Source organism: Tupaia chinensis, unplaced genomic scaffold (assembly GCF_000334495.1).
Source record: "Tupaia chinensis unplaced genomic scaffold, TupChi_1.0 Scaffold144180_1, whole genome shotgun sequence".
NCBI lineage: Eukaryota > Metazoa > Chordata > Mammalia > Scandentia > Tupaiidae > Tupaia > Tupaia belangeri.
Window position 1 is genome coordinate 1,084,609 of NW_006204037.1, and position 12,899 is coordinate 1,097,507.

The 12,899-nt window shown below is 38.4% G+C and overlaps 1 protein-coding gene and 1 long non-coding RNA gene across 3 annotated transcripts in view; one reads left to right on the forward strand and one right to left on the reverse strand.

The window, feature by feature from the left end:
- Positions 1–5,021, forward strand: part of LOC102488245 (uncharacterized) — a 39,764-nt gene extending 34,743 nt beyond the window's left edge. The window contains exon 4 of the long non-coding RNA XR_337077.1: positions 4,596–5,021. This is a non-coding gene — a long non-coding RNA (uncharacterized LOC102488245). The remainder of the gene's footprint in view (positions 1–4,595) is intronic.
- The window catches only part of LOC102488531 (cAMP-specific 3',5'-cyclic phosphodiesterase 4D), a 657,187-nt gene that overhangs the window by 84,443 nt on the left and 559,845 nt on the right, over positions 1–12,899 (reverse strand). The gene's annotated exons all lie outside the window — the stretch shown is intronic.

Consider the following 12,899-nt stretch of genomic DNA (forward strand, 5'->3'; position numbering starts at 1 on the left):
AGTTCTCTAAATTTGTCTTTCCTTTAACCTTGGATCTTTTATGCACACGGGAATGAAAAATCCCTAATAATTACAACCCTAAATTGACTGAAATCTAGGAGCCAAGCCCATTTGAAAACTCTAACCTAGTAATTAAATTTAAGCTTCTCAGGTTAAATTGCACCTTAGTAATGTAGCTTATTTTGTCTAAATCAGTTAAGAGCTTTCTATGCAATTTGGAATAAATGGACAGACAAAAATTAAAATGTGGTTGGTCAAGGTAATCGGAAAGCTCACTTCATTCCATCAATAACAATGGCAATTTAACGAATTCTTTTACTACTGGGATGTAATTGTGCTTGGCTTTAATTTCTTATAGTGAAGAAACAAATTAAATTACTTCATACTTTTTAGGGACATTTGGCCACATCATGTTTTGGTGCTTCCAAAAAGCCCACTGGAAATTAAATCAGCTGTGTGATTGCTCATTCTATTTAGTGGCATGTCCACCTCATGTCAGTAAAATAGTAACCATTGTCTACCTTAATCCGACACACTGCAATAGAGTTAAAAGAAATTACCTCCCCCGCCCCTCTCCTCTTAGATCTCCCTATTTGTAGCTATCAAATTTTGGCATGCCTGCTGGAACACAATCCTGTTAGAACAAGCACAGTAATTCACAGCTGAAACTCAGGACTCTCTCTACAGTAAGGTTAAAATGTACCTGTGATTCAAATTTAGATGACTGTATGAGTTGGTAGGAACACGAAGATCATCAAATAATTTAAAGAACTACCGTGTTCTTCTTTCCCCAATTCCAGGTGGACACACATGCCTTGACGATGGGAATCTACTGCCATTAAAATTAATTAGTCTAGCACATTTTATCTTTAGGCCCTTACTCAAAGTAGGTAAAATATTCTAACAGAAACTAACACAATTTTCTTGAACACTCTAACTACTATGCCCATATGGTGAAAGAGCATACTAAAAATTACATTGCAAATAGAGCGCTACAAGATGATATTAAATATTGAAAATACACACAGCTTTAATAAGCAACATTGTGGCAAAGACTGCTATCTATTCTATAGAATGGATGCCTTCTTCATCAGTTGTATTTAGAATCCTGATTTTCACCTAAGTATATGACTTGCTGAAAGTGTCCAGATTCCTTTGTAGCCAAATGTAACCACATAACTAAATTATGGTGAATAGGTCGGTGATAAAATTGTTACATTGAGGTTTCAAAACCTTTTCTTAAAATATATTTGTCATTTATCTTATATTTGCCTGTCTTTCTTCTTCTTTCTTTCTTACTAGCTAGAATGTGAAATTCATGGCTGGGGTCAGAGCAGCCATATTGAACCATGAGTTGACTTTAGGCACAGAGCTCATGTTGAACAAAGCAACAAGATGAATGGAACATGTGTCCTTGAGGACTTAATAGAAAAATATTGTCTTATTAGCACTGGACTACTTATTTTGAGATTTTTAACACAAGAGGGACATGTCTACCTTTTTAAAGCCACTTCTAATTTAAATATCTGTATTTTTCAGCCAAATGCAATAACTAATACAAACACCAGTAATAAGAGACTCTTAGTCATTGATGAATTTGGACATCAGGTGACAGGTTTCTACTGTGATTTGGAGATCTTGTGCAGTAGTAATAGAGTGTTAGTTAACAGCTTGTTCAGAACTATCTGAAAATGATGTTTAGAAAATTCTGCCAAAACATAACCCCACAAGAACCATCCTGAAGCTTCCCTTAGGCTTCAGGTATCTGTCTTTCCAGCCAGACTTGACAGTCACTCTAGCCTGGAAGCCATCATGGTGAACCAAAGGTAGTCTCCCTGCCATGATAAGCACTGTCCTCACTGGTGGGAGCCATCCTTCCCACTCTCTTATATACTTAGACATACAGATATTTACATATTTCTTCTTATCCCATAGCACATTCAGACAGCACATTGATCTCTTTAAATCATTAAAATCTGGAGGATCTTTTAAAAATTATTTCTTCCCAATATTTGTCATCTTAAGCCAATATTCTCTACTCCCGCAAATCTAATAACTTTAAAACTAAGTTCTTGTGGATCCAAGTCATGCTTGAAAGGTTTATTGAATGACATATTGTGGTTGTATGGTCAGCATACAAATACTTCTGAGTGTACAATATTTTAAAGCAAAACACTTTATGTGTAAGCTCTGTGAGGTTATAGACCATGGCTATTTTATTTATTACCAAATCCCTAGCTCCTAGAACAGTGCCTCTCAATATAAATCTGCCAGATGAATAAATGAAGAGTTGGCCTGGAGTAGTAAACTTGTTACTAAACTTGCACACGTTTGAGACCTACCTGTGTGTATATGTTGTCAGTCAGCCTGTGGATGACTTCCTAGTTCTGTGCCTGTATATTGTATCGTCCGCCACAGTTACCAAGGAACTTATCTTTTATAAATTGTTCCAGCATCACACCTTCCTCCTACAGAGAATTTTCCTGCCCATTATAAATCCCTGAAAAACTGTCATTCTCACTTCAGTTCCCTAATGCATAGCCACACTGCTAAAGATACTTGAGTGGGAAGAGATATGCATGCTTGAGCTTCCTTTGGGAAAAATATTGGAATTGTCAGGAATGTGTTGCTATAGAAATTACAATGCAGGCCATAAAAGATAAATTAGTCTTATTTGTTCACAGCACTGCACTCAAAAAATTAAGATAGGAAATACAAAGATGCTCTAGTACAATTTTTAAATTATTTTATTCACCTATTTATTACTATTTTTTTGTTTGTTTTTGGAGAGGTTTTCGCTACAGGGCATGTGCGCTCACCAGAAAGAAAGAGAGAGACAGAGAGACAGAAAGCGAGAAATCTCCCCCCAGGGGGGATGGTCACACTGCAATCCCTTCTCCTCCGTTCTCCTCTTGGGATCTTGGGCACGCATGCACACGCGCCTGGAGTGAGTTTAAGCCACCGGGTCTGGGATTCGAACTGTGGTCGACTACATGGGAGTCCAGCGACATAGCCATTATGCTAACTGCTGGTCCCATATTTTTTCACATGGGTTTTTTTTTTTGGGGGGGGGAGAGATTTCCCCCCCCCAGGGGGGATGGTCACGCCGCAATCCCTTCTCCTCCGTTCTCCTCTTGGGATCTTGGGCACGCATGCACACGCGCCTGGAGTGAGTTTAAGCCACCGGGTCTGGGATTCGAACTGTGGTCGACTACATGGGAGTCCAGCGACATAGCCATTACGCTAACTGCTGGTTCCCTTCCTATGGGGTTTTGCCAGAGAAAGAGAGAGAGAGAGCAAACTGTCAGGTTCAGGACTCGAACTGTGGTTGGCCATGTGGGAATTCCAGTGCCTTAACCACCACACCACCTGCTAGCCCCTCTAGTACAATTTTGAACAGAGACCTACCACTACCTCTTTCAACAAAGTGTCAGAATGATCTCCTACTGATCTTCTGCTTCCTCCAGAACACAAGTCAGCATTGCCAGTGTCCCCTCTAATCCCCTACTGTTTATTGCCAGGAAAGAAGGCAGTGGCATCGTCTAAGGAGAAATTACTTCAATCTTTCAAAACCAAAAATTATCTGATCACAGAACAGGGAAAAAAAAGAAAAGAAAAACACAGAAAGACAAGATGTTCTGACTACTCTAATGAACGCTACCTAACTATAATACCATTGATAAAATGCATCACTAAACAGATGAGAGAGATTTATTAACTAAGAGGAATCTTTGTATTAACTGCTATGTTCTCCCTAAAATCAGTATTTAGCTGTTTCTTATATACTGGTATATCATGACATTCACAAATTTAAAACATTAGTTTTATGACTTTTTTTTTTCAATATTTGACTGTTCCTCAACTAATAGTTGAGCTGTTTCCTCTATAGCTCAGTATCTGAGCTAATACTTGGGGAGAAAAGTATAGATAAGTCATGCTATAACATTCAAAGGCAATCAGAGGGTTGAGACTATACTGCACTTATGTAGAAAAGTACCCTTGTTCCTGAGAGTTCTACACTGGGAAGTGTGGGGATGAAGGGTCATGATGTATTGTGTACAGCTTTCTCTTAAGTGATTCAGAGAAAAAAAATAACGTATGTGTGTCTATGTGCATGTGTATATGCACACGTGTGTATGCTCACAGAGAGTGATAAGGCAAGCTAAGCAGAACGTTGACAATGGGTGAATCTGGGTGAGGGATATGTGTTCTCTGTGCTGTTCATGAAGCTTTCCACATTTTCAAAATTATTTCCAAATAAAGCTTTTATTTAAAAAAAAGGGCAATCAAAACAGTGTCAACGAAAAACTCAGTTATTTCACATTTGAGCACATTTTCCTACCCCACCTGCATGTATACACACTATACACACATATACACTATCGGCTCACATAAGTGATATTTAATGTACTTTGCTGCCTATGTGATGAGTGTTAGTGTAGGACATGAGTGGGAAATTCAGTCTTCTATTCATACATTCACTAAGCAATTCTAAGAGGTGTTTTTAGACAATTATTTGACTTTTAAGACAATAATCTCAAAGACACACTGTAATGGCTTTCCTCATAAACAAGACTGCCCTTTTGTCCTTTCAGATTTGGTTGAAACTGGCCAATGAAGTGCAGCTACCTGAGCACACATCCTTGAGAAAGAGAGCTGAGGCATAATGCCTTAACCACAGGCTGTTGAAAACTTGGCCAAAAGCAACTACCCTGGACTGTTGACTTCAAAAGTGCTGATGAATACGATGAACTGTGGAAGATATATGATTTGTTTTGAACACATTCACTATGATTGATGACCCAGATTTGGCAAGCGAGCTCATTCCCAGTGGAGATGAAAGTCTCACTGCCTCGCCTCTTTCAACATTCCCGTTGAGACAGGTTTCACTCTTATTGGCCAATGTACTAACAAATCCCTTATATTTGCAGCATAATGAATTTATTAGCTACACTGTGAATCAATGCTGTACATAATATTCCTCAGTCAACATGAGCTCTTAATTAAATTTCTTTATTATAATGCCTCTAAAGAATTTCCTTCAGGTTGCTGAACTTCAAGATGTGTGTCTACGTGTCAGCCAGTAATTATGCTCCTAACTTTCTGAGATAGATCATGGCTAGAGTCAGGGTCAGGTGTGGAAATGATCAATTTATTATGAATGACAGGTTATAAAACTGATTTGTGTGCTCAAAAATATCCATAAACTGACTCAAACCATTCACAGTTCTCTGATACTCAGAGTGTCAGCCCTCTGAGCTGGCCAGTTTCAGGTTTCAATCAACTGGTAGGCTAACCAGCCAAGAAGCATTTTAGTACCTTGCAAGTGAACTCTATAGGCTGTCATCAGAAAGGCCACGCCAGCCAAGCTCTCACTGAATTACTCTGTGCTAGGTAAACTCTGCGGCCTCTTAAACTCCGCAGCCCTGATGCTGGCCCTACTGAAGTGTAGTTTGCAATCAGGTCCTAAAGGCTACCTGTCTGTGTCCCAATGTATTATCACAATAAACCAATGGGAATGAAATATCCAGCCACAGGCCATAAATCTGTTTGCAATAAATTTTCAATATTTGACATACTGCAGTGATTTATTAACTCAGATTGAGTCTCTCTCTCTCTCTCTCTTTCTCTCTTTTTTCTTTTTTTGCTAGAGGGGAGCATGCACTCACCAGAAAGAGGTGGAAAGACAGAGAGAGGAAGAGGATAAATAACTACCCATGGGGAAAGGTCACCCTGAAATCTCTTCTCCTCTATCTCTCTATCCTGTCAAAATTTGGGGCATCTCTATGTGCCCAGCATTGTTCTTGTGCCCAGCATATTGCTCAAGTTGCTGGATCTGGGACTTGAACTGCATAGTCACGTAGAATCCAGCTGTCTTAACTACCAGGCCACGGAGCTGGCCCAGACTGGGTCTCTTTTTAGCTATAGTGTTAGTCCTCTCTAAAATGTCAATAAACCATATTTTGACTTGCTTATCAAATAACTTAAAAAAACTGATATTTAGAGTATCAGTAACCCTTGACTAAATATACTAATTAATGATAATTCCCTCTTCAACTTTAGCTTTATTTTTAGGCACTGTTCCTTTTTTTTTCTATCCTTCCAACAAATAGCCTGACTTGTAAGAGTTAAAAAGCACTTCAGTTGCTTTATTTTTGAAACATGAAATAAACTTCTCCAGCAATCCCACTTCTTTTTTCTTTTCTTGTCTTTTCTTTTTTTGGAGAGGTTTTTGGTATAGGGAGCATGCACTCTACAGAAAGACAAAGAGAGACGAAGACAGAAAGCGAGAAATCACCCCCCAGGAGGGATGGCCATGCCTCAGTCCTTTCTCCTTCATTCTCCTCTTAGGATCTTGGGCATGCATGCACACCTGCCTGGCATGAATTTACGCCACTGGGTCTGGGACTCAAAACCACGGTCGACTACAAGGGAGTCCAGCGATGTAGCCTTTATGCTATCTACTGGTTCCTTTTCTATTTATTTATTTATTTATTTTCCATAGGGTGCAAGTGCTTGCCTGAGAGAGACAGAGAGAGGGAAAGTAAGAAGTCACCCCTCCCCCAGGGGGAATGGCCACTCTGCAATTGCTTCTCTTCCATTCTCCTGTTGGGATTTTGGGCACACACACACATAGGCCTAGTGTGATTTTCAAGCCACCAGTTCTGAAACTTGAATGCATTCGGCAATGTGGGAGCCCAGCACTTTAACCATCCTGCCACCTGCTGGCCCCTCTGTCCCATTTCTTGAGCTATATCAAAAGGAATTAAAATGTAGATCTTTAAGAGGTATTTACACTCCCTTATTTATTTCAGCATACTCACAAAAGTGAAACTATGAAAACAAACTAAATGTGTATTGATGAATAGATAAAGAAAATGCAATATGTACATACAGTAGAATATTATTCAGCTTTAAAAAGAAGAATACATAATATTTTCAACAATGTGGATGAACCTGAAGGATTTTATGCTAAGTGAAATAAGCTAGACACACAGACAAATACCACATGATCTTGCTTATTTATGAAATCTAACAGACAAATTCATAGAAGAAAGTAAACTTGTGGTTGCTAGAGGCTGAAGTCTGAAGTAGTGGGGATGTGTTGGCTAAAAAGCACAAAGTTTCTCATGAGAGGGTGGCTTTTTGGAGGCTGGGTAAGCATTCTCTACCGAAATACTGCAAGAGGATAAATTACACTCTACTTTATTCCTTACTTCATCACTTATTAAAAGGTTTTACTATTTACTTTTTTTTTTCAGAAAGCAGGAAAAATTATTTATACTAGTCTGGAGAAAAACACACCGTAATTTTTCAAGTCTATGCAGTAGAATGTACTGCCACCAAGCCCACCCCCGTGTTAGGCTCAAGTGTCTCCTGTAGGGCATTCAGCTACCTGCATCTTTTCAGGGGCAATGTCGTTCACATTTGTGCTGTAGACTTGCTGCTGCTGAATCCTTTCTGGGGCTTCCCCATTAGGCAGGAAGCAGAGGGCTTCTTGTTCCTGCATCCTTCATACACCCATGTAGCTGCTTGTGTCATGTATATATTACTCTTATAGCAAGGGTGTATGTGTGTGTGTTTGTGTTTTCAAAGTCATGTATTTCTTACAGTGATTTCAATTGTATGACTTCTTCACTGAAACAACAAAATTCTGCTAATGACAACCTAACCTGATTAGAGGCTTAACTCTTCTGGTTTAAATATACACACATACATGGCTTTAAGGAGATTGAAGTAAAAGGTAGAAAAGAGGGCCAGTCATTGGTGTGGGGGTTAAGGTGTCTGGATCCCACATGTTCCCATGGTTCAAGAGTCCCAGACCAGTGGCATGAGAAACAGGCCACACACCTGTGCATGCATGTGCAAAATCCTGAAGGAGAAGAATAGAGAAGAGATTGCAGCATGACATCCCCATGGGGGAGGTGCTTCCTCACTTTTCCTCTTTTTGTCTTTTACTCTCTCCAATGAGTACATGTAACTTTTAGCAAATTAAAAACAAAAAAAAAAAAAAAAAAGTAGCCATAGGTTCCTGAAGAGAGGAAAAGATATATGACACTCCATTTCCATCAGGACATTATTTTGAAATGCAGTAAGCTACCCCATTTCTAGTCTGTGTGATGTCACCAAGATATCGACTAGGTTTCTGATACAGATTCGAGAGTCTGAATGTCACTGCAGGAATGAATAAACCAAACAGATTGGATTCATATGGGTTTGCCATATGACACATTTTTTTTCCCACATAAGATTAGAGGAAAAGTTGATTTCATTCAATTTCCTGCCTTATTTGGGTTAGAACTGAAGTCAGTGCCATTATCCCTTTACTTATTCTCTTGACTTTAAAACCTGATGTGGAATTGGGCTATTACAGAAGAAATCATTTAATACCTCTTATTTCTCACTGGCTTCTTAAAAGAAGAAAAAACAGAACATGAATTTTCTCTTCTTTACAAAAACCATAATGGTTTTAGACTTAAAGAACTTTTTAGTTATCAAATAAATGTGCATTTGGTAAGGGACTAAGTAAAAGATTACATATGTTAAAAAGTACTTGAGGGCTAAATCTTAGGTGGTCAGTTTTAAGGAACTTGAAATTTACGAAAACCTCATAAGACCACCAAAATAGAGTTCAAAGGTAGGCCTTGTAGTGACAAAACATAAACCACATTGGCTTGAGGTTCAGAACTTAAAGCTCCCTGCTTGATCTCTGGATTAAAAACTGCCTATATGTGTGAAATGCAAAGTCCAACATCTGTACAGCTGAGCCTTCCAAAGTCTCAGGATCTCTGTCCATAAGAAAGTAATTTTTTTGAGAGACCTTTTGCTCTAGGGTGTGGGTGCTCTCTGGAGAGACAGAGAAAGACAGAAAGTGAGAAATCACTCCCAAGAGGGTATGGCCACAGCACAATCCCTTCTCCTCCAGTTTCCTCTAGGGATTTTGGGCATGTACTCACACATGCCTAGCATGAGCTTTACGCCTCCAGGTTCAGGACTCAAACTGTGGTTGACTACGTGGGAGTCTAGCAACATAACCAATATGTCATCGACTAATCCACAAAGTAAAATTTACTCCTCAATCCATACTACAAGTATAATGAGATTCCTACATGGTATAGATTTCATGTTTAACATGGTTATTGATATCAGTATTATGAGAGAACTTCAAAATTAAAATTTGTTTTGGTACCAAAAAATTTTGAAATCCATTCATAGTTTTCTCATAACATGTATTTTCCATGAACTTTTAAAACATCCCTTGATGTTTTAAGAAATTAAGAAATCATAGTCTATCTAAACAAACAGAAACACTAAAAACTTTTTAAAACTTTGTTTTGCTAGGAGCCTGTGGTCTTTCTGCTCCATTCATTTGCTCATTTGTTAACTCATTTGTTAGTTCATTTATTCATTCAAAGATGTATACTGAGCAATTTCTCTACGGCAGCCCTGTGACAGGTGCTGGATGCAATGATGAATGAAGCGTTCATGGTTTCTGTGCTCAAGGATCCTGATCTGGTGGGGCACAGAGTCAAACAAGGAATGTTGACAATAACAAAAAATTTAAATCTAATTATTGTTACATGTAAAAAATCACCCCCCCAAAAAAAGACTTTATTTTCTATTAAGAAATGAAGACTCAGTCTAAAGAGGAAAATAAAACATGTAAGCAAATAGAAATAACAAAAAGGTTATACAGTTTTCAAAAAAGAAATCGTGTTAGGCAAGAAGTGCTGGGTTTGGATTTGGATTTCAAACATAGCTTTGTGCTCTTGAACCAGTTATTGAAGTTTTCCAAGCTTCAATTTTTTAAGTGAGGTGAAAACTAGTACACTTACCTGATGGTAAGAGAATAGGGTAAAGGGCCGGGTGGCTCATTAAACTACAGTTATAGAATTGTTATTTTTTTGGGTCATGAAAGATTTAATACCAAAAAGGACATTTCAACTTGGTCTGGGAGAAGGAAGCAGGAACTGATCAAAAAGTTCATTAGAATATTCCAGAGAGAAGGAACGAAATGTGCAAATTCCAATGGCCAGAATGAAAACGGTTTCTTAGTGGAATGGCAACTAGAATCAGTGCAGTTGGAACATAATGTCATTAAATTATTTTTCATACGACCTCTTCTTTCCATTGACAAAGGAAAGCATTCCAAAAATCTATTCAAATCCTTATTCCTCCCATCCTTCACCATTCCTCATACCATGGAAACATAGTTCTACATCTTTATAATAACTCAGGGTCTGGTTCATTGAGATTAGTAGACGTCACAGTACTGAGCAAAAAGGAGAAAGGAAAATTAACAGCATGCATGTTCCATATGAGAGCTTGAACGCTCCAGCAAGTTCAGAGGATGCAATTAAATGACTAAATATTGCTACAGGATATATCGGTGGTGTGCCTACCATCCTACCCTACGCATTATTTTCTGTCGTAAGAAACCTATCCCTTATTACTCATACTATTTGTGGACTCTGCTGTGGGACAGGAAGCTCATTTCTTATCCAGCAGGGAATCCCTCTCCTCTTCCCTGGGTGATTCCTGAGCAACCAGGAAAACAGCAGACACAGCCAACAAGCTAGTACTTGCAGGGAGACCCTTGTTCATGGCGCGCAGGATGACTCACGCTTCCAGATGGCCATGTTAGCCGCCATCCACTTCCCACTCATGGCCCTATTAGCCAGATCTGGTGTGGCCACAACAAATAGCTTTCTGTTATGAGAATGGGTGTTTTTTTAAATTAAGAATGTCTATTGCTCTGATTTTCAAATTTATAAGCAGCCTATCTTAACTCTAGATTATTTGGAAAAAAAATGCAGAGAGGTGATAGAGAAAAAAAATTTAAAAATCCATCATTTTATCACCTATAATTCTATCATGCAGTGGTAACCACTGTAATATTGTTTTCCATGATAAAAATTCTTGTCTTTTGCTTGTTTCCTTGGGTATCCATATTCTTACTACTAATTCAATCCCTCAATTTCCTTCTATTGAAAAAAATCTAAGTATGGTTTGAACAGATTAAGAATTCATTATGGGGTCCAGCAGGTGGTGTAGTGGTTAAGGCACTGGACTCCCACATGGCCAAACATGGTTCAAGTCCTGTACCCGGCTGCTTGAAACTCATGTAGGGCACATGTGCGTGCATAGCCAGAATCCTGAGGGGAGAATGGAGGAGAAGGAATTGTGTTGTGGCCAACCCCCTGGAGGGTGATTTCTCACCTTCTCTCTCTCTGTCTCTCCAGCAAGTGCACCCGCCCTATAACAAAAATCTTTCTCAAAAAAAAAAAAAAAAAAAGAAAAATTCATTATAAGCATAAATATGTAAATGTTTAATCTCCCTTAAAAAAGAAATTACTTTACTTAACTTTATTTAATTTGACCAGAGAGGAATAAGTGAGAGAGAGAGTGAGAGAGGGAACATGAGAAAGCAAGCTGCCAGGTCTGGGATCAAACCGTGATAGGCTATGTGAGAGTCCAGCACCCTTAACCACCGTACCACCTGCCAGCCCCAATCTCTCTTTTTTTTTCGGTATGACACCTTAACCTTCAACTTGTCTACTGTCCCCCTGACTAGGGACTGTCTGCTTTATGCTCTCTTGAGAATAATGTTCAGCATTATACTGGGGTGAAGGAGAACAGTCACACAGCTCCACAGAGCAAGAAAATGATCTCTTCAGGGTGATCTGTTTCTTAAATGATATTTGTCTTTAATCCACTCTCTGAGGTACCAGATATGGTTTCTTTCAAGTCTTTGGGTTGTTCTGCACTATTCACAAGGTTCCCTTTTGTCTTTACCCATGATCGCCCAGGATTCAGCTTCAACTATCTACTAAGGCAGTTACCACTTGTCCATCTGTCTTCCAGTGTCCCCAATTTTATTGGTGGTTTCCCCTTTCCCACTTTCTTTGCCATTGTCATGTATGCTTAAAAATGTCCTTTGATAATTTTCTGAAGGTAGAGGGATTAAATGAAAGTGTTAATTTACTATACTTTTAATCATGGTCCCCGATTTTTTTTTTTTTTTTGCTATTCTAACTTATAATTTGAATATTTTCTTTTGTGAATTATCTTCACATGTCTCTAATGATTTAACATTAAAGCCTTAGTATCTTCCTTACTAACAGCAGTACATTAACAAAGAAAGAGGACCAGCACAGGAAGAGCTCATCCTCTTTCCTTGTTAATGAGTTAAGCATTGACCTGTAATACCTTTTTAGATGCTTGACTTCAAAGCCTGCTGAATTAACTGTGATTCCTGCCCTTTAGAATGTACACAGGCAGGAACTACTTAGATGGAAGTGATACAATTAAACTTACTCTGAATATTTTACCAAAATACATATATTTAAAATCATGTAAAACAAATTGCCAATCCCTAGGCTTTGAATTTGTACCAGAAAGATATCGACCTTTAACTACATTAATTCAACCAACTTTCATTGAACAGTTGACGTATATAAAGCACCATATATCTGAGAAAACAAATACTGAGGGACTGAGTCCTTTCCTTACAGGATTTCCAGGAAAAAAGATCAATAGTTATAAATCATGAGGACTGATCTATATCGAAGCACAAAGCTGAGGATAATTCACTTAACCTGTTGAGTTAGGAGGAATTAGAGAAGGCTTTAGAGCTAAAAAACTGACATTTGAAGTGTCTTGAAATAGGATTAGTGATTTTGCCAGGTTGCAAAGATGACAAAGGGCTTCCCAGATGGGAAAAAAAAAAAAAAAAGAAAAATGTACAAAATGCTGCAGATATTAAAAAAAAAAGTGTGTATTTAGGAAATGATAACAAATCTCTGGAGGTTGCTAAAGGTATAGAATATACTGGGTTGTCACAAAAGTCATAACACAGTTTTTCTATTTTTTTTTGAGAAATATTTGCTATAGAGTAC